This window comes from Acomys minous (genome assembly GCF_964271855.1).
Source record: "Acomys minous genome assembly, chromosome: 6".
In the NCBI taxonomy this organism is placed as follows: Eukaryota; Metazoa; Chordata; class Mammalia; order Rodentia; family Muridae; genus Acomys; species Acomys minous.
The window spans coordinates 114168150-114186857 of record NC_140487.1 but is presented as its reverse complement, the minus strand read 5'-3'; the positions used below and the strand labels follow the sequence as shown (position 1 = coordinate 114186857).

The 18708-nt window shown below is 50.7% G+C and overlaps 1 long non-coding RNA gene across 2 annotated transcripts in view; it reads right to left on the bottom strand.

Annotated features, from left to right (window-relative positions):
• Positions 1-18708, bottom strand: part of LOC311599829 — a 113216-nt gene that overhangs the window by 50437 nt on the left and 44071 nt on the right. The window contains exons 2-3 of one of the 2 annotated variants that reach the window (XR_014780012.1): positions 9998-10137; positions 9814-9907 (exon numbers count right to left, since the gene is read on the bottom strand). This is a non-coding gene — a long non-coding RNA (uncharacterized lncRNA). Of the gene's footprint in view, positions 1-9813; positions 9908-9997; positions 10138-18708 lie in introns of those variants that run through there. The other variant, XR_014780011.1, reaches the window with a different exon arrangement.

Genomic DNA, 18708 nt, shown 5'->3' with positions numbered 1-18708 from the left:
AGTCAACAGCACCTATTTGGTATATGGAAAAACCGAGGACCAGGTAGGGGCATACACTGATGGACTGCACGGCTCCCCAAAAGAGTAGTTCAGAGTAGATGCAAGTATTGTCTCCATTTGACCAACAGAGAACCCCGACCCCAGCAAGTGAAGCACGCCGACTTGGGAAGTGGCAAGGCCAGGATTCGAACCCAGACAACTGGCTCAGTGTCTAAGCTCTTCAGCAAGTGGAAGTTAAGGCAGGGAAAAGGTGGACAGATTCTGGGAAGGCATGGACACCCTCTGCCTGGCCTCCCTCTAGCAGCTATTATGCTGAATGACCTTCAGTAGTTAACTTGGTCTCTGGGCTCTCGTCTCCAATCTGAACAGGGAGCCAACAATTACCAGAGCTGTTGTGAGGAGCCATTAAGATAACAAGATGGAAACTGCTTTTCAGCAAAGAACATGTCCCACGTGTCCCGCGGCTGCCACAGATCATCACTTTCCTCCAGCCTCCAGCCTCCGGCTCCCTCCAACTCTGCAGGAACCCAGCAAACAGACACCAGGGGCCTCTCAGCTCCTCTTGCAGTGTGAGGTTCCGAGCCACTTCTGGATATGAAGGCAAAGATGCCATGTTCTCACCAGCGCTGAGGTCCAGATTCGGTGCCTACCTCTGGGACCCCCTGCCTTCCTTCAGCACAGCACATGTTTGGACAGAGCCCCTCCTCTGAGATTTTTGTGACCATCCTCACGCGCCGTCTTCATCCACAGTTACCCGCCAGGCCACTAGGATCCATCTCCCTGGAGATGGTTTTGCAGATGAGGAAGCTAACGTTCAGAGAGGTCATGTCACTAGCCTGGAGTTACACAGCTCTGCTAGAATCCAAGCCTCCTCTGCTGCTCCATGGTCTTATGAGCCACGCCTTCATGAAAGGCGACAGAGTTGATACTCAAGGAGATAAAGACAGAGCCTGTGAGATGACGGCTCAGCGGGTAAAGGCATCTGCCACCAAGCCTTAGGACGTGAGTTCAAGCCTAGGATCCCACATGGGGAAAAGAGAGAAGCAGCTCCCACAATTGCTGTCTGGTCTTCGCATGAATGTCATGGCACATACACAAAGAAAGAGAAGTGGGGAGGGAGGAAGGGAAGGAGGGACAGCGGAAGGGGAGGAAGAAGGGAGGGAGAAAAAGGAGGAGCAGGGAGGGAATGAACCAGGCAACTCTCTGTAAACCAGGTTAGCCTTGAACTCAGAGAGCTGCCTGCCTCTGCCTCCTGAGTTCTGGAATTAATGGTCCCCATACCCAGCTGACTTTTTTTTTTTTTAAGTAAAGGTACTTTTTTTTTTTTTCAAAACCAGGGTTTCTGTGTGTAGCTTTGGATATCCTGGACTCACTTTGTAGACCAATCTGGCCTCAAATGCACACTGGCAATCCTCCTGCCTCTGCCTCCTGAGTGCTGGGAGTCAAGGCATGTGCCACCATGTCCAGCTGAAGGGACTTCTTTGAGAGGTCACAAGACTTGGGTCAAGCTGCAAACTCAGGGCCGCTGCCTAGAGGTGCCCTTGCTCATCACCTGCTGTCCAGAGTCTTGGCTAGGACCCATACATGAGGGCTGGGACCTTCAGCCCTCGGCAGAAGCCGGCCTGGTGACACCATGAAGCAACATGGAAGAGCTGAAGCCAGAGAAGGCAGGAAGTTGCTCAAATCAGAGAGACCCAGGGTGCCAGTTAGAATGGGTCCAGTGTGCATCCTTCTCCAGACTCAGGTCAGGCTCTTTAGGGGATGCAAGAAGTGTCCAACCCTGTTTGGGAGACCCACTAAGGTCCCTCAATTTCCAGTAACCATAAATCCCCAAGCTTGGCCAGAATCCTGGGGTTCTTCCTTGCCTACACCCCTGGGAAAGTCTGATATGGTAGACAGAGCCAAGTAAGGGCTGAGAAACCCCCTAAGCCCTCAGACAGACCCTGGACTTCTATGATCAGCCAATCCAAGATTCCTAAACTTGTACAGTTGTTCCAATTCCAGATACCATGGTCCACTGCCACCTTCACAGAAGTCACAATGGCATGTAGGGGTGGTAACTTGGGTTTAGCCATCCTGGGGTGTCTGGGGGTCTCTGACACAGCTCTGAGTCAGCCTGAGGAACTAGATTTTGAGTTATGGGGCCCTCTGAACACCCCTACACCTCCTTGGGTGATTCTGCATTTGGCAACCACTAGCCAACACATACTGGCCATCAGGCACAGCTTCCAGAGCTGAGGGTACAGCCACACCCTTGTCTTGCGTCGCTGCAGTGCTTGTGAGAAGATGACCCTAATACAGCTGTGTCACACGACCCCTCTGCAAGCAGCTGTCACACCCACGGGCCCTTTTACCTAGGACAGGAAGCTGAGACTCAGCCCTGGTTTTATAGAGAGATCACTGAGGTCCCCAAATCCATCTCACCAGGCTGTGTCCCCATCTAAATAGGCATTGCGCCACGCTTCCCAGCCAACCCTGGGTGTCTCTGCTGATTAGAACTTTCTTGTTGCCACGGCAACCCCCCTGGGGAGGCTTGCCCTACTTTGCATCCCTGGCATAGGGCAGTCAGCCTGAGCCCACCCCTGAGACCAAGAAATGTGATGGAGTCCACTCCTCCAAGTTCAGCCCCCCCCCCCCCCGGAGAAAACTAAAACTCCCTCATTCAGATGCTGGGTAACCTTGAGCAACATCAGTAACACACCAAGACTGAGCCAGGCTCTAGCAGAGGAGAAAGACCTGGTCCACACCCTTGTAAGGGAACCAAACAACCAAACTTGCCTGCCTGGACACTGAGTGAGCCGTGGTCATGGTGGTCAGCACTGGAAAGGCAGGTGCAGCAGCCACAGGGTGTCAGCGTCCCCTCCCCAGAAAGCTGACACACTCCAGGCGGCCCACAGCTTGGGGCAGGTGTACACACACTCAGCCACCTGCGTGTCTCATACTTGTGAGTAAAACTGTCATCTACTTATGTCAACCCCTTACATACCTATGTGGAGGAAAAGACCCAGGCCAGGGGCTAGCTTTAACCCTTGAGGTACTTCTACCAAGAGCTCTCGTTTCCCAGATATCCTAGGGCTTGGAATGTGAGTTCAAACCCTGGCGCTCCAACTTCCTCAAGGTAAGACCTCGGACGAGCTGTGGGAACGTGTCGGCTTTCATGAGTGACAAAATTCCTTAGGTAGTCAACAAGAGGAAAGGTTTATAAGGCACAATTTGACAAGTTGTAACCCATGGCATTTACATTGGTTACTGTAGGCCTGTAATAGCTGTACGTCATGACAGGATATATGGGGAGGGGGGAACTCTCCCCTTCTGATAGCTGGAAAACTAAAAGAGCGAGAAGACCCCCTCAAGGGCACGTCCCCAAAGACCTAATTTCTTCCCACTACCTCTTAAAATTCATAACCTCAGAAGAGCCCCCACAGACATGTGACCAAGCCTTCAACCCATGAGCCTTTGGGAGACATTCAAGAGTCAACTTATAGAATAATGCAATGTCCCTTGGCCTTGTTTCCCACCCACGTGCCTCTGTGCATGTGCATACGTGTACATGTATGTGCACGTAGGCATGCTCATGTGTATAGCACAGCGTCTTGAGAGCTACATGTATTGCCCAAGGTTCGTAGCTGTATTTAGTACTGTCATGGCACAGGGACACACCCAGATACACACGTCCACACAGATATCAGTACTGTGCATGTAGGGAACCTCTCCTTTTCCTGCCAACATCCAGGAAGCTCCAGTGGACAGCATAGCTATGCGGAGTGACAGGGAGAACACAACAGGGCACTAAGGCCCCTGGGAGCTACCCTCCCTCCCTCTGGTCATCATGCACACACGGACATACAGTTTGAGGACGACACACAATACATGTGTTTTCGCTCTGGCTGATGTGAAGAAAACCCAGTTTTTCTCCTTGTGACATGAAGAAAGCTCTGGAGAACAAAGATCAATTGGCAGAGAAAAATGGTGCTTAAGGCTTAGAGCTCCTTACGGGGGGGGGGGGGGGCCCTTGGGGGCAGCCACAGAGCCACTTTTAGGAAAGAGAGCCACTAAGTTTAAAGCCACAGATGGGTGTCGGGATGAGCAAGGGCTTCCTTGTTTTTTGCAGAAAAGAGGCTATCCCTTTCGGGAAGCCATTTGCCTTCAATAAGACTTAAAAACCATGGGGTCCCCCAGCAGTCCCCACCCACTCCTGGGGTTTTTCCTGAGGGGGGAGGGGGGAGGCTAGAAAGAAAAGGCAGCTTAGAATGCTGCCCTGAAGCAAAGCCTTCTCCCACTGCAGAAGTGAGGGGAAAGGGACTTGGGAGGAGAAGGCAGGTGAGCGTCCACTACTATTCAAAACACAGCAAGGAAACAACTAAAGACCAGGCCCCTCCAGCTCACCTAGGACCACTGGGCTCCCAAAGGCATAGCCCGGCCCTGTGCACAGACACCTCAGCAGTTCAGCCAAGTGAGGTCCGTGTCTCACCCCTAAAGCCTGACACAGCCCCATCCCCATTTATTCCCCCACCCCACCCCCCGCCCGCCCCACCCAGTACTCCCTTGTCCTGGCTATTGGCTTTATATCATGGCCACGCCCAAATAAATATGCCACCTCAAAATAGAAAAGGCCATTGAGTTTAGAGCAATTACGAAGCTGGTCAGGGGGCTAGGGAGACAACTTCCTGGATAAAGTGTTCCCTGTGTAAGCTTGAGGAGAGGAACTCAGATTGGCAGAACTCGTGCACATCCGGGGTGGGCGGGAGGCGCGGGGGGGGGGGGGGGAGGGGGCCGAGGAGCAGGATGATCTTGCTGCTATTGTGGCACTCAAAAGGTGGGGACAGGGGATCCCTGTTGGAGCAAGCTGGCTAATAAGACTAGCTGTATAGACAAGCTCGGCCCAACTGAGAAACCACACCTTGGTATAGAAGAGGGAGAGTGATGGAGAAATCCTCCTGATAATCAGCCTAAAGGCCTCTCTCTGTGTGCACACATGTGCATGTGAAAACATATACATGGGAATGTGCATATAAATACACATACTACGCACAGAGACCCAATGGAGGAGGCTGAGAAGGAAGGATAAGCAGGAAGAAGAGGAGAAGAAGCCTGCTACAGCTTCCCGTCCAGTTCCAGAATGTTCTCTACCCTCCTTTCTATTTGCCCATGAGGCTGGAGAACGAGGTTTAGTGATAGAGCAACTGCCTGGCATGTGGGAGGCCCTGGGTTTCATTAATGGATCTAAATAAGCATTATATTTTAAAGTAAAAGAAAATAAAAGTAGGTTGTGAATTTACCAACAGGAAGATGCCCCGCCCCCTTCTCCTGTTGACAACCAGAGGCACCTACACGTGCAGACATGGCTAGCCATCTTTCATCTTCCCCAGACCACTGCCCATAGAGACCCAAGCCCTTCTCCTTTGCCTGCAAATCCCCTAGAAGTATTCTGTTCTTTGTGGGAAACACAACATAACCTGGACTTCAAAAATACTAATTCCTGGCCCCACGGCTTCACCCTTAGATTGTCAGAGTCGCCCCCACTGCTTCTTCGGGTGTCCCCCATTCAACTGGTTCAGATGTGGAGTGTCCCCTGGTCGTCACACTAAAGCCCATGTGCATACCAACAAAACAAACAAACAAACAAAATAGCTGGAAGAGGTGGCACACGCCTTTAATCTCAGCACTTGGGAGGCAGAAGCACGCGCATCTCTGTGAGTCTGAGGCCAGCCTGATCTACAAAGAGTTTCAGGACAGCCAGGGCTCTGTTACACAGAGAAATCCTTTCTCAAAAAAAAACAAAAACCAGAAAACAAAAGGAAAAAATTTAAATGCTAATTCCCTGGACACCAGCCATGGTTTTCTCTTGTTGGTTGGCCTTTTGAAATGGGGGGTTTGAAAACTAGGAACCTATGGAATGGAAGAAGCAAGCATGCATGAGTGGGTAGGTCCATGGATGGATGCACGTTTAGACAGTAGACGGATGTGTGAATAAATGGGTAGCACGGGGTAGCAGAGGTCAGTGGGGGGGGAGGGCAGGGGGCAGGGGGTCAACAGGGATTGTAGGAAGAGAAAGCTGAAAGTCACCTGCTTCGCCTGTGGCCTTCACTTCCCCCACCTGTTAACTCCCAGAGGACTGCTTGTGGTTCTGCAGGGTTTTCTAATCTGTGAGGTTTGTGGGCGGAAGTAGGTCTGTGCCTTCCTGGGTTTTAAAAGTGCCCACATAGGAGAGAGGCAAGCCTGAGCCTGCTGAGGCCCGGCTCCTTTCCTGTCCCTGGACGCAAGTTTGCAGCATTTTAGGATTCTGCAGGGCTTGTCTGAAGGCCTGAAGTGAGAGGAGAGAAGAGCCCCGCCTCACCTAGCCCTAACCCCACTTAAAGGAGCTGCGGAGGCTTGGGCAAGGCACTTGTTCTCACTCCCGGAATTCATTTTCCCTGGCAGATAAATGGGGCAGCGCAGACGCTGCAGCTGCATTTAAATGGAGTGCGGCAAGAGGGAGTTTATGAGATTGGAATATGCTTTGGGGCTGCCTTTGAATATTCATGTGCCCGGGGAAGAAAATTGGACAGCTAGATCTATGGACCTGGGGGGGGTGGGGGAGGTTATTTCAGGTTAGGGGGAGGGGAGGCACAGAAGCAGGCTTGGCAGAGATCCCTGTTCTTCAGCCCTGCAGGGGCAAACTGTGGCTCTCCACCAGCTAAAATGTCACCCGGCTTGGAGTAAATTCTGGTGGTTGATACACCTCCTAGTTACTGTTGCCATAGCAACTGCCTCCCTATCACCATGCATACCAGCAGATCCCAGCCGACAAGCCCATGAGGTAAATGATGGGGAAATCATCCCAGGATCCCAGCAGGCTTCCTGAGTTCTGAGCAATGCCCCTAGAAAGCCAGACTATATAACCCAGGCTCCCCAAGCATCCTTGAGAATTCTACAACATCCCCGGAGTCCTGGGACAGGACTGGGATTTTGAAATCCATCCTTGAGACCCATGTTCTGGGGCACTTCACCCAAGGTGTAAAGAACATCCTCCTCTTCCTGCAGTCTCTGCACATGTTCCAGGTACGTACTCAGCCGCAGTCTCTAAGATATGCCCCTAGTTAGCACCATCTAGCCCTTAAATCCCGGCCTTCTTGAATGGATTTTTACTAGAGATCGTATTTTTTGCCTTCCAGGATAATGAAGAACTCTAGCTTGTGTTGGGGGGTGGGGTGGGGTGGGGGAAAGAGATCAGAAGGGACCACCTGCAGAGTTACCCCAGGCACAACTAGGTCTCAATATTGAAGGAAATACAGAATAGCATAGGTGTGTGCCCAACCCTGTGCTAGCATTCAGGGTGCTGATGCAAGCCTTGACATTCCCAGAGCATTCCATGCTGGGCCACACCCCGGCACGGCAGGGGCTAACACTGACAAGGAGCCACCCCTACTCTCTGCCAAGGCCTCATGGGTGACTACTAACACATTAGTCCTGAGGTCTATGGGATGTGGCCACCAATGATCTCACCAGCCCAAGCTGCTTGCAGGGGATGGGAGGGGGACAGCAGAGCTGTGTAGCTCACCCCCCAGCTAAGGGAGTGGGTTCTTCCAGTCTCGAGCTCAGCTCTCCCCCACCATCCCAGCCAGCAGTGATCTAGAATAATCCTGAACACTGGCGTCATCCCTATGCTGGGTCACAGGAGCTTAGAATCCGTCTCTCCTCCCCCACCACACTAATGTCAGCTCCACTTTACTTCCTGCCTCTCCTGGGTCCCCTGCCACACTTTATCCCTACCACTTTGGCCCAGGCTGCCTCATGCACATCTCCTAGCTCTTCCTGCTCAGAGCTACCTTCTCTGTGTTGCTGCTGCCCAAGATGGCCAGGCAGCAATGACATCATCACTACCCTGCTCAAAGCCACTCAGTACCCAGCCCCCTTAGCATCCAAGGCCCTTGAATATCCATCCTTGTCTCTTTCCATGTTACCTCCTCTGGCCTTTGCCACGGTGTCTGGCTCTATTAGCTCCCTGCTATCTGGAAAAGACCCCAAATTCCTTCCATCTTTTTCTTCTATCCCCTGCCCCTACTAGACACCATCTCTAAACCTCCACACCAGTGTAAGGACCACTTCCTTGAAGATAAACAAAGCCATAGACCAATGCTTTTTGAGCTACCTATGGGCCATAAGAATTGCCCGGAACCCTGTGAGAGCTCAAAATCAGGTAGCTCTCAGGCTGAGCTCCGGAACCTTCTCACGGTGGGCGGGACCGGGGTGGGGGCTTGTAGATGGAGACGGACACGCCTGAGTAGTGGTCCAGCCCCGGGTACACAGCCCTTCACATCTGCTCCAACCCAAGAAGCCAGACAGGCATGTGTTTTGCATAGTCATCCTTTGCACAGCCATCCACTGGATATACAGATGTGCAGGGAGCCCCTTCCCAGCATCCCCTGCGCTGTGATTAAAAAAAAAAAGATCTCTGTGAATAAAAGCAGGCGCTGCCAGTGAGAACAGCAGAAGACTACAGAGTCGGGGCAGAGCATGGGATGGGGGTGAAAGTCTGGGGGCAGGGGGCAGGATGTTAGAAAATGGGGCTAGGAAGGCTTTCTGAACCAGCCCCTACAGCAGTGGTTCTCAACCAGTGGGTCGCGACCCCTTTGTGGTTTGGGCAACCTTTTCACAGTGGTCGCCTAAGACCATCAGAAAACATAGATATTTACACTACGATTCATAACAGTAGCAAAAGTATAGTTATGAAATAGTAACAAAAATACACATATGGTTGGGGGGGTCACCAAGACACGAGGAACTATATTAAAGGGCCAAACCATTGTTTTTTTTTTTAACTTTATCTTTCTTTTTTATTTAATTTTTTAATTTATGTGCGTTGGTGTGGGGGTGTCAGATCTTGGAGTTACAGACAGTTGTGAGCTGCCATTCGGGTGCTGGGAATTGAACCCAGGTCCTTTGGAAGAGCAGGCAGTGCTCTTAACCACTGAGCCATCTGTCCAACCCCCAAGGCTGAACCATTGTTAAAGGATGAGAGCACAGGTCTAGGGAAAGGATACTCAGGCACAAGGAGCAGCCATGCAAAGGCCCTGAGGCACAAGTACACCTGCTATCTTAGAGCACAAGGAAGAACCGAGCCGGGGTGTGTATCTGTGTGTGTAGGCGTGCGCGCGCACGCGCGCGCGTGCGTGCGTGCGTGTGTGTGTGTGTGTGTGTGTGTGTGTGTTACATCTGTAATCCAAGCTCCCCAGGAGACTGAGGCAGGAGAATCACTCGATCTTAGGAATTCAAGACCGCCGTGGATTCTATAGCAAGACCTCTCTCTGAATTAATTAATGGCATTAGTAATTAATTTTTAAAAAAGAGGGAAGCAGAGTAGCTACACAAGGTGAAGCTTCTATAGGCAATCCTACTCGGGGAAAACTGGAGTTTGCTGCTAAAGAGATGAAGGAAGACAGACAGGTGGTGGATGATTGACCATATATGATGATAATGAGGATGGATGGATAGATAGATAGATAGATAGATAGATAGATAGATAGATAGATAGATAATCCACTGAACAATCTATTCCTGCCACTTTACAAAACTGTGGCCCAGCATGTGCTAGGGTGACCCAAAGTCTAAGCCTGGTGGCAGAGCTGGAACCAGGGCCCAGGTCTCAGGATGCCCCCCGGAGCACCACATTTCACCTATGTGCAGGTCCCCACGACCAGCCTCCCTGGCCTCTGCTTCTCCCTTGTGGCATCCAGCTGCTGGCGGCACACCCAGCCCCGCCCCGTCCCGCACACAGGTGAGAGGGAGCAAGGACTGGCAGGCAAGCCAGGCTCTGGGAAGCCAGCAGCCAGACAAATCAAAGGCTTTATTGGATTTGTTAAGTGATCATCCTGTGGCCAAGGGGCCTCCTGGCACCGACCAGCAGCACAGAGGGAAGAGAGGAGATCTGATGAGGGAATTAAGAGGCATTTCATTTTCAGAGCCAACACCGACAAGCAGACATAGAGAATGTGTCTCTGCCTGCCTGGCACCTTACCCATCCGGCCTCCAGCGTCTGGCCCTGACTAGGGTGCAGCTCCGCCCAGGGACCATGGGGCACACAGTGGCAGAGCACCTCCTGGGCAGCCATCCTGAGCTGAGTCACCACACTTAGAGCCTGAGGACCTCAAATGGACTCTGAGGAGGAATATGCAGGAAAGAACAGAGGAGTCACCCGAGAGGCCACGTCAGCCCCTTCCCCCCTGGCTAGACATATAATCTGAACTTGTTTCTTCCACATAAAAAGAGCAAGCCCCAAGCTGAGAGGGAGAGCGCTTGGGCTGACGCTAGAGAGCTAGCAGTGGGCTGGGGAACAGTGCCCTGGGGTCGGTCCTCAGCTCCATAGAACCTGGGTACAGTGGTGCACACCTGTAGTCCCCACACTTGAGAAGTGCAGGCGGAGGGAACAGGAGTTCCAGGTCACCTGCAACCGCATGTGGAGCCTCAGGCAAGCCTGGGCCGGAGAATCTATTGGGATTCGGGGGAAACAGTGGATGAGAGAAAGAAGGGAGAAACCTGAAGAAAAAGGAGGCAGACAAGCGGCTTCCAGTTCTGTCAGGAGGGATCAGCTCTGCAGCCCCAGACACCCCACCCCCATGTGCCTCAGTTTCTCCTCCTAGAACCTCCATGGCGAAGACAAAATGAGCTGTTTGGGCACAAAGCAGGGTACACAGCAGGCACCAAGGGTTATTTTTAGTGGTCTCTGGAGCTGACGGGTTTCTTTGCGCCCTCCCTGATGAAGAGAGTCTGATTTCCACCTCCCACCCATACCACCAGACTCCGCAGTTTCCTCAGATCCTCTAATCAGAGCTAACCCTTTGTGTGCAATTACATTAAAAGGTATAATATTGTCACTGCGTCCCTTCGAGAGCATCACCTCATCTCCCCCACTCATTCCTTTCTGTCAGGCCACCGAGATGCCTGTGTGCAAGCACAAGGCGTCTCCTAGCCATGATTTGGGAGGAGGCATGATCGCGTGTGTCTCTGTGTGTGTCAAGTGGATGCTTTAAGATCAAAGCCTGCTCTTGAGGAGGGACCTGTGGGGACTGACAAGCCCCCCTAGGGTAACAGCTTTGTTTGTAAATTTCTGTAAGGCTTGCTCCAGTCACTGATGGGTCTCTTCATTTTATTTTCCCTGACAAACATCTATTTTGCACTCAGCGTGTGTATGGTGATGGATTTAACAAGACAGACCCTCCCTCTTCTCTGACGAAGTCTCCATGTCACTACTGGCAGGTCTACAAGCTTTCAAATGACCTGACTCAAGGGGTGCTGGGAAATTACTCCGAGTCAGCCTAGAAGGCTGATGGTATTTCACAGAGTCTGTCCTTGTCATAGAGGGTAGGTGACAGATATCATGGATGCAAATGAACTCAAGATAGTCATATCCGTGGTCTTGCTTGCTTGCTTTTGTTATTTTTGAGACAGGGCCTCATGTAGCCCAGGCTAGCTTCAAACTTGCTATGTGGCCAAGGGTGATGTCAAACGTTCATCCTCCTGCCTCCACCTCCTGCCTGCTGGGATTACAGGCGAGGGCCACAGCATCTGGTTTTATGCAGTGCTGGGGATCGAACCCAGGACCACATGCCTGTCAAGCAAACACCCTACTAACTGAGCTATACATTGTCAGCCCTTACACACATATTTTCAGAGTGCTTGCTCCATGCCAGACTCAGTCCTAGGCCCTAGGGCCTCTCATGAATCCTTTGTGTGCAATTACATTAAAAGGTATTTTATGGATTTTATGTCATAGTAGAGAAGACAATCAAACCAAGAGACAGAACATAACATCTCAGCAAAGGGATCAGCCCCTGGGTGACACGGGGCATCCTGAGTGAAGGGGAAGCGTACACAGAGTCCTCAGGGTAACAGTGCACCTGCCACATTCATGAAGCAGAAAGGAAGCCAGCATGGCCAAGGCAGAATGAAATGGTGGGTAGGGTGAGAGATGAGGCCACAGAGGAAATGGAGAAAGCCACTGCAAAAACCCAGGTGGCCGGGGCAGATGTCCGCTATCACGGTACAAAAAGGTCTGAGTCAGGTGGCTGAGATCAAGACCAAGCGGGCACAAAACCGTGGCTAAGACACTTTAAGTTGCTGTGCCCTCCATTTCTTCTTCCTCTGTAAATATCCTTGTGTTAGCTGCTTCACTTTATGGGGGTGGGCGGGACAAACAAATCACACCTGTGGTGGGTTGATTGCGAATGGCCCCATAAGCTCCTAGATGTGAATACTTGGTCCCCAGGTGGTAGAACTGCCTGGGAAGGATTAGGAGGTGTGGCCTTGATGGAGGAGGTGATTTAGAAACTTTGAGGTTCCGAAGAATGCTCACACCAGGCCCAGTCCTCTAGTCTAGCTCTCTTTGCCCCTAACTTGCAGAATAGGATGTGAGCTCTTTGCTACTGCTTCCGCTCCATTCCTGATCAGCCTGCCTGCTGCCACACTCCCGAGCATGATGGCACGGATTAACCCTCTGAAACTGTAAGCACATTCCACTTAAATGCTTTCTTTTATAAGCTGCCTTGGTCTTGGTGCTTTGTCACAGCAACAGAAAAGTAACTAAGATGCTACCTTCCCCTGTAGTCAAGGCTTATGGACAAGAATTGTCATGGCAGTGTCAAGGATACATGTCCTTCCAGTGGGCTAGGAGGAGGCCCTTTTCAGACCCAAGAGGAAAGCACCAGGTAGACCCAAATTCAGAGCCACTCTCCAAAATACCTAGCCAGCGATCCTTCAGTCAGCTCATAGACTAGCAAGGATAAACTGATACTGCCGGGGAACAGGGGACACCAAGGAGATGTCACAACTCCATGCAACAGGAGACTCTGAATCAGGTGCCAGACAAGAAGAGGGTATTGGTGCAGAGCTGGAAAATCTAAACCCTTCCAGACCATAGTTCATGGCAACGTGCCAGGGCTGGCTTCTTTGTCTCAATCAGTGTACCATGGCTGTGGACGATTCGTTAGCATCACAGAAGGCTTTGTGGGAGAAGACACAAGCTGGCCTCTCACTCTCCAAGGGCCGAGACAGACCCCCTACTATTATTCATTCAACAAACACGTAGCTGATTACCAGGCCACTCTCTCCATCTACAGTATAGCAAGGAGAAACAAAGGTTGCCTTTCCATGGGACAGAGCCAAAGCCATGCACCCCTGCAAGGGATGCTTCTCCATAGGACAGAACCAAAGCCATGCACCCCTGCAAGGGATGCCTCTCCATGGGACAGAACCAAAGCCATGCACCCCTACAAGGGACGCCTCTCCATGGGGCAGAACCAAAGCCATGCACCCCTGCAAGGGATGCTTCTCCATGAGATAGAACCAAAGCCATGCACCCCTGCAAAGGATGCTTCTCCATGGGATAGAACCAAAGCCATGCACCCCTGCAAAGGACGCTTCTCCACGAGAAGGGCTCAGACAGGCCCGAGAGATCTTTGTCTTGAGACCAGCTCCCAGCATCCAAAAGGAGGCTGCCATTCCTGCAAGATGGCTCAGCCAGCAAAGGCAAAGTGCTTGATGTACAAGTCTTTTGATCTGAGCTCAATGCCCAGAATCCATGTAAAGGCCGAGATTGACTACATGAATGGACTGGACTCTCAGAAGTTGTCTCTGGCCTCCTCACACAAGCTGTGGCACACAGAACCCCACAACACACAATCACAACAACAATGCTAACACACATTTAATTTTTAAATGATGCCAAAGGCCTGGGCAGTCTTGTCCCCATCAGAGCATCTAACTATCCAGCTGACTCCCAGGTCGGGTTCCAAACACTAACTAGATTGGCCCAGTCACACTGTCCCCTCCTGCCCCTGGTAAAGGTTTGGCTGACAGAATCAGTTTGTTTAAACCATTCGCTGTTGACACAGCTACCCACCACCTCCAGTCATCCTTGTCAACCACTCAACAGACTGTTGAGTGTCCATCACTACTGTTAGTCATACGACAAACTTTCACTCAGTATGGTAGTTGACGCATGACACCATAGCTGCTCAAAGATGTGCTGACAGGGTCAGATCTCAGCTGCATCCCCTCTAGCTGCGCAATCATAGCTGGCCCCTGAGCCCGGTGTACTTTCACCCCAAAATAGGAATAATAACAACTTCAATGTTGAGATGAGTGCTCACTAAAAGATGACTGTTGTGTATTGCTGTAAAAAAGAAAAAAAATTCCTGATTTTGGATATTTTGACAACTTTGGGTAGAAAAAAATGTTTATTTTGTCTTCGGATCCAGCTTACAGTGAATCCTTAGACAGAAGCCACACAGAGGCAGGAGTTTGAAGCAGCTGTCTACATCACATCAACAGTCGAGAGCGGAGAGAAATGAATGCATGCTTAGCATTCGGCTAGTTTCCTCCACTCCTATACAGTCCAGGTCCCAAAACCAGTGAGTGTGTCAGCCACAGTGGGCTAGATATTCCCCTATCAATTAAAGCAAACAAGACACACACACACACACACACACACACACACACACACACAGCCTGATCTAAACAAGGTTCCATCAAGACTCCCTCCCCCAGGAGAGTCTACATTGTGTCCAGTTGACAACTGAGACTAAGCATTATGGGTCTGGAGAGTGGCTCGGTGGTTAAGAGCACATGCTACTCTCGCAGAGGACATAGGTTTGGTCCCCAGCATCCATACAGCATCTTATAGCTAGCTGTCTGTAGCTCTAGTTTCGGGGGACCCGATCTCTTCATTTAGCTTCCATGGGCACTGTACACACACAGTGCACATACACACGTATGTGCAGGCAAAACAAACATAAAATGAATAAATATTTTTAAACAAATAAATTTGCCATTACACAATTCATTATAATATAGGAGAGACACAGTATCAGGTCGCAGCTTGCACTCCAGGAACAACACAGCCCCAAATTTCAGTGCAGGTTCAAGGAAAGAACCTTCCTCCAAGGCTTAGGGGCCCCAACATGAGCCAGAGTGGGGACAACCTGGCCAAAGCGGATTGGCATTTGAAATTGTCACCCCAAGGGGCTGGAGAGATGGCTGAGTCGGTAAAGTGTTCCATGCACAAATATGAGTACCTGAGTTGGACTCCATAACCAATATCTAAAGCATAACCAAAAACAAAAGGCAAGCACAGTGACGCACGCCTGCCACCCCACAGCTGGGAGACAGGGAGAGGGCCATCCCCAGAGATCACTGACTCCCAGGCTGGATGAAACAGTGAGGTCCAAGTAAAAGCCAAACAGCCAGTCACAGGAAACAAAGCGAAGAGTCATTTAGGAAGATACCCAAAGTTGACCTCTGGCCTCCACATATGCACATGGGGATGGACACACACACACACACACACACACACACACACACACACACATCAAGCCAGACCCTTGGATCCACGCACCTCCTCTCCTACACATTCATCCCCAGCAACCTTGGAGTCTTGTGGCAGCCCCAATCTTGTGAGCATGCTGGGTGCTATGCCCCCTCTGCCGCCTCCGGGTCACCCTGAGGAGACCCGAGCTATGACAATCCCCGCGTGGGCAGCAGGCAAGGACATGATGTGGCAGGGTATGGACTCAGGATGTTTAAGTATCAATATAGTCAAACTGCTTTTCTCGAAAGGTAGCTAGTAACTCCAGGGAAATAAAACCTTAAATGAATAAAGCGGGGGTGGGGGGGGGACAGCAATATTGGGAGAAAGCAAAGAACAGAAAAAGACTGAGGAGGGTGAAATCATCACCTTCCTTAGTGTGAACTCAGCCAGGCAGCTTTCTGCTCCCCCTCCAGCTCGCAATGCAAGAAGCTCTACAGAACTGTCCCCCAGGGAAAATGCTGAAAATTACTTAAAAACAACCACTTAAAGTCTCCAGAAATGGCCCTAGGACTTCAGCAAATAAAGAAATGTTTATTCAGGAAAACCTACCACAATGCCGCGAGAACAAGAGCCTGAGATGCCTTGTGATTAGATCGTGACTGTCACCTTGATTGAACTGAAAAGCGCCTAGAAGATTCATAGAGCACACCTCACATTGAGACTGTGTTTCCAGAGAGGGTGAGCTGGGGCTCTGAGTGTGGGCTGCGCCCTGCTGCAGGCTTGGGGTCCATCGGATAGAATCAAGGAGGGGGATGGGAGGCTAAGGGGACAGCTCAGCTGGGAAGAGGCTTACCCTGTGAGAATAGGAGCCTGAGCTTGAGTCACAGACTCACATTAATGGGAGGTGCTGGCCTACACTTCTAATTCCAGCACTAGAGAGGCGGACACAGGCAGACCCCTGGGGCTCTCTAGCTAGCCATGTTAGCCTACTTGGTGAGGCCCAGGGCCAATGAGAGACCCTGTCTCAAGAAACTAAAACAGACAGCACCTGAAGAAAAATACCTGAGAGTGCCCTCTGGCCTCTACATGCAGGCACACAGACAGACAGACAGACACACACACGCACACAGACAGACAGACAGACACACACACGCACACAGACAGACAGACAGACACACACAGAGAGAGAGAGAGAGAGAGAGAGAGAGAGAGAGAGAGAGATGACAGACACAGAGAGAGAGACAGACAGACAGACAGACAGGCAGACACACACACGCACACAGACAGACACAGAGAGAGAGAGAGAGAGAGAGAGAGAGAGAGAGATGACAGACACAGAGAGAGAGAGAGAGAGACAGACAAACAGACAGACAGGCAGACAGATAAACAGACAGACACAGACAGAGAGCAAGACAGAGAACAGGAATAGGGAGCCAGCTTTAAAAGTCTTTCTTTCTTTCTTTCTTTCTTTCTTTCTCTCTTTCTTTCTTTCTTATTTATTCTTCTCTCATACACTATGTCCTGGCCACCGTTTCCCCTCCCTCCATTCCTCTGTTTCCTCACACCTACCCTTTCCCCCAGATCCACTCCCGCTCTTTCTCTCTGCTTCCCGGCCACTATGAGGTGCTCTGATCCCCATACCCTCCCTGCCATGGTGATTTGAAACCACGAGCCAAAAGAAATTAGCCGTTCTCTCAGGTGCCTGTCGGAAAGGCCGGCTACGCATGCCCCACTCCCTCTCCTACCCCATCTCAGCTTTACAGAGGCTCCACCAGGGAAAGCGTAGCCTGAAACAGCTCTCTGTGCCTCTCAAGCTTCCAGATGCTACCCCCCTCCCCACCGCTTGCTGCGGCAGGGCCCGAGTTCTGAGGAGTACAGCCCAGAGGCAGGCACCCTTCTGCCTGGCCTCTGCCAACAAGATGGAGAAACAAGTGAAGCATAGTGAAGCCAAGACATACTGAGGCCCTCAGCTGCCCTCCTCCCCCACAGCTCAGTCATAAGAAAACAGAGGTTTTCACACCAGGAGAGGCAAACTGAGGGCTCCAGAAGCCAAAGGCAGAACCTGCCTCACCAAGTGCCAACTCCTGAAGGGGCGGTCCCACTGAGAAAACAACAAGCCACTGTCCCCACCCCCCATCTCCAAAACTTTGACTCAGATTTTACAGGGGGGCAGGGGGAGACAAGCTTTGAAACAGAGGGCTGGAATCATGTCTCAAAATAACTGGCTTCATCTCCAAACCGTAGAGAAGTCCGGGGCTTCAGAACAACAAAGTTTATGGTGAAAAAAAAAAAGAGAGAAAGAGACTGAGCTCCACATGCAGCTCAAATTAAATGCGAACGATTGGTTTTGCAGAGGGAATCTGGGAAGGAGATAGCTAACGAGAGTCCTCTGGGGCCACACAAACATCTAGCGGTGATCTCAATAAACTGGAGCAGCACGGGAGGCCAGAATCGCTACCACAGATTATTCAAGATCTCTAATTCCCACCAAAAGAAAGAATGAGACACTCTGATAGGAACGAGAATGTTCTACCCGCTCATGAACAACAAAGCAGGCAGCGGAAACTGCCCGAAACCATGACCAGATGCTACATTTAAAAGGAGAATCACGATTTAAAATATTTTCAAAGGTCTAGGAACGCATCACGCACGGTAGAGTGCTTGCTGAACATACGCAAGGCCCTCCCTGGGTTCAATCCTCAGCATTGTAAGAAAATATTGTCCAAAAACAACAACAATAAAAATCTATGCTGTGGGCCGGGCATGGTGGTGCACGCCTTTAATCCCAGCACTTGGGAGGCAGAGGCTGGTGGATCGCTGTGAGTTTGAGGCCAGCCTGGTCTACAAAGTGAGTCCAGGACAGTCAAGGCTATACAGAGAGAAACTGTCTCAAAAAACAAAAACAAAAAACAAAAATCTATGCTGTAATAAAGGAAGGTTTTATGATAATACCTCATCAAATATAAAATATGTACAGATTGGTGTGTGTGTGTGTGTGTGTGTGTGTGTGTGTGTGTGTGTGTGTGTGTGTGTACATGTGTGTGCAGTTACCCTCAGAGGCCATAAGAGGGCATCAGATCACCAGATTCCCCTAGAGCTAGAATTACACATGGTTGTCAGCTGCCCAGTGCAGGTGCTGGGAAATAAATACGGGTCCTCTGCAAGAACAGCAAGTGCTCTTAAGCTCTAGGCCATCTCTCCATCCCTAAATGGACTACGGTGTTGCTCAAAAGTGCAATAACCGAAAGGAAAGTTGGCTAGAGGGACTCAAAATAGATCTGAGAAGCACACTTAACAAATATGAAGGCAAACAGTAAAAATTACACAATACAAAAGACAGAAGCGAGAGTGCAAGGAAATTAGCTGAGCCTCAGAGACCTGTGGGTCACCATGCAGCATACCAACACACGCATAAAAGAGCCCCA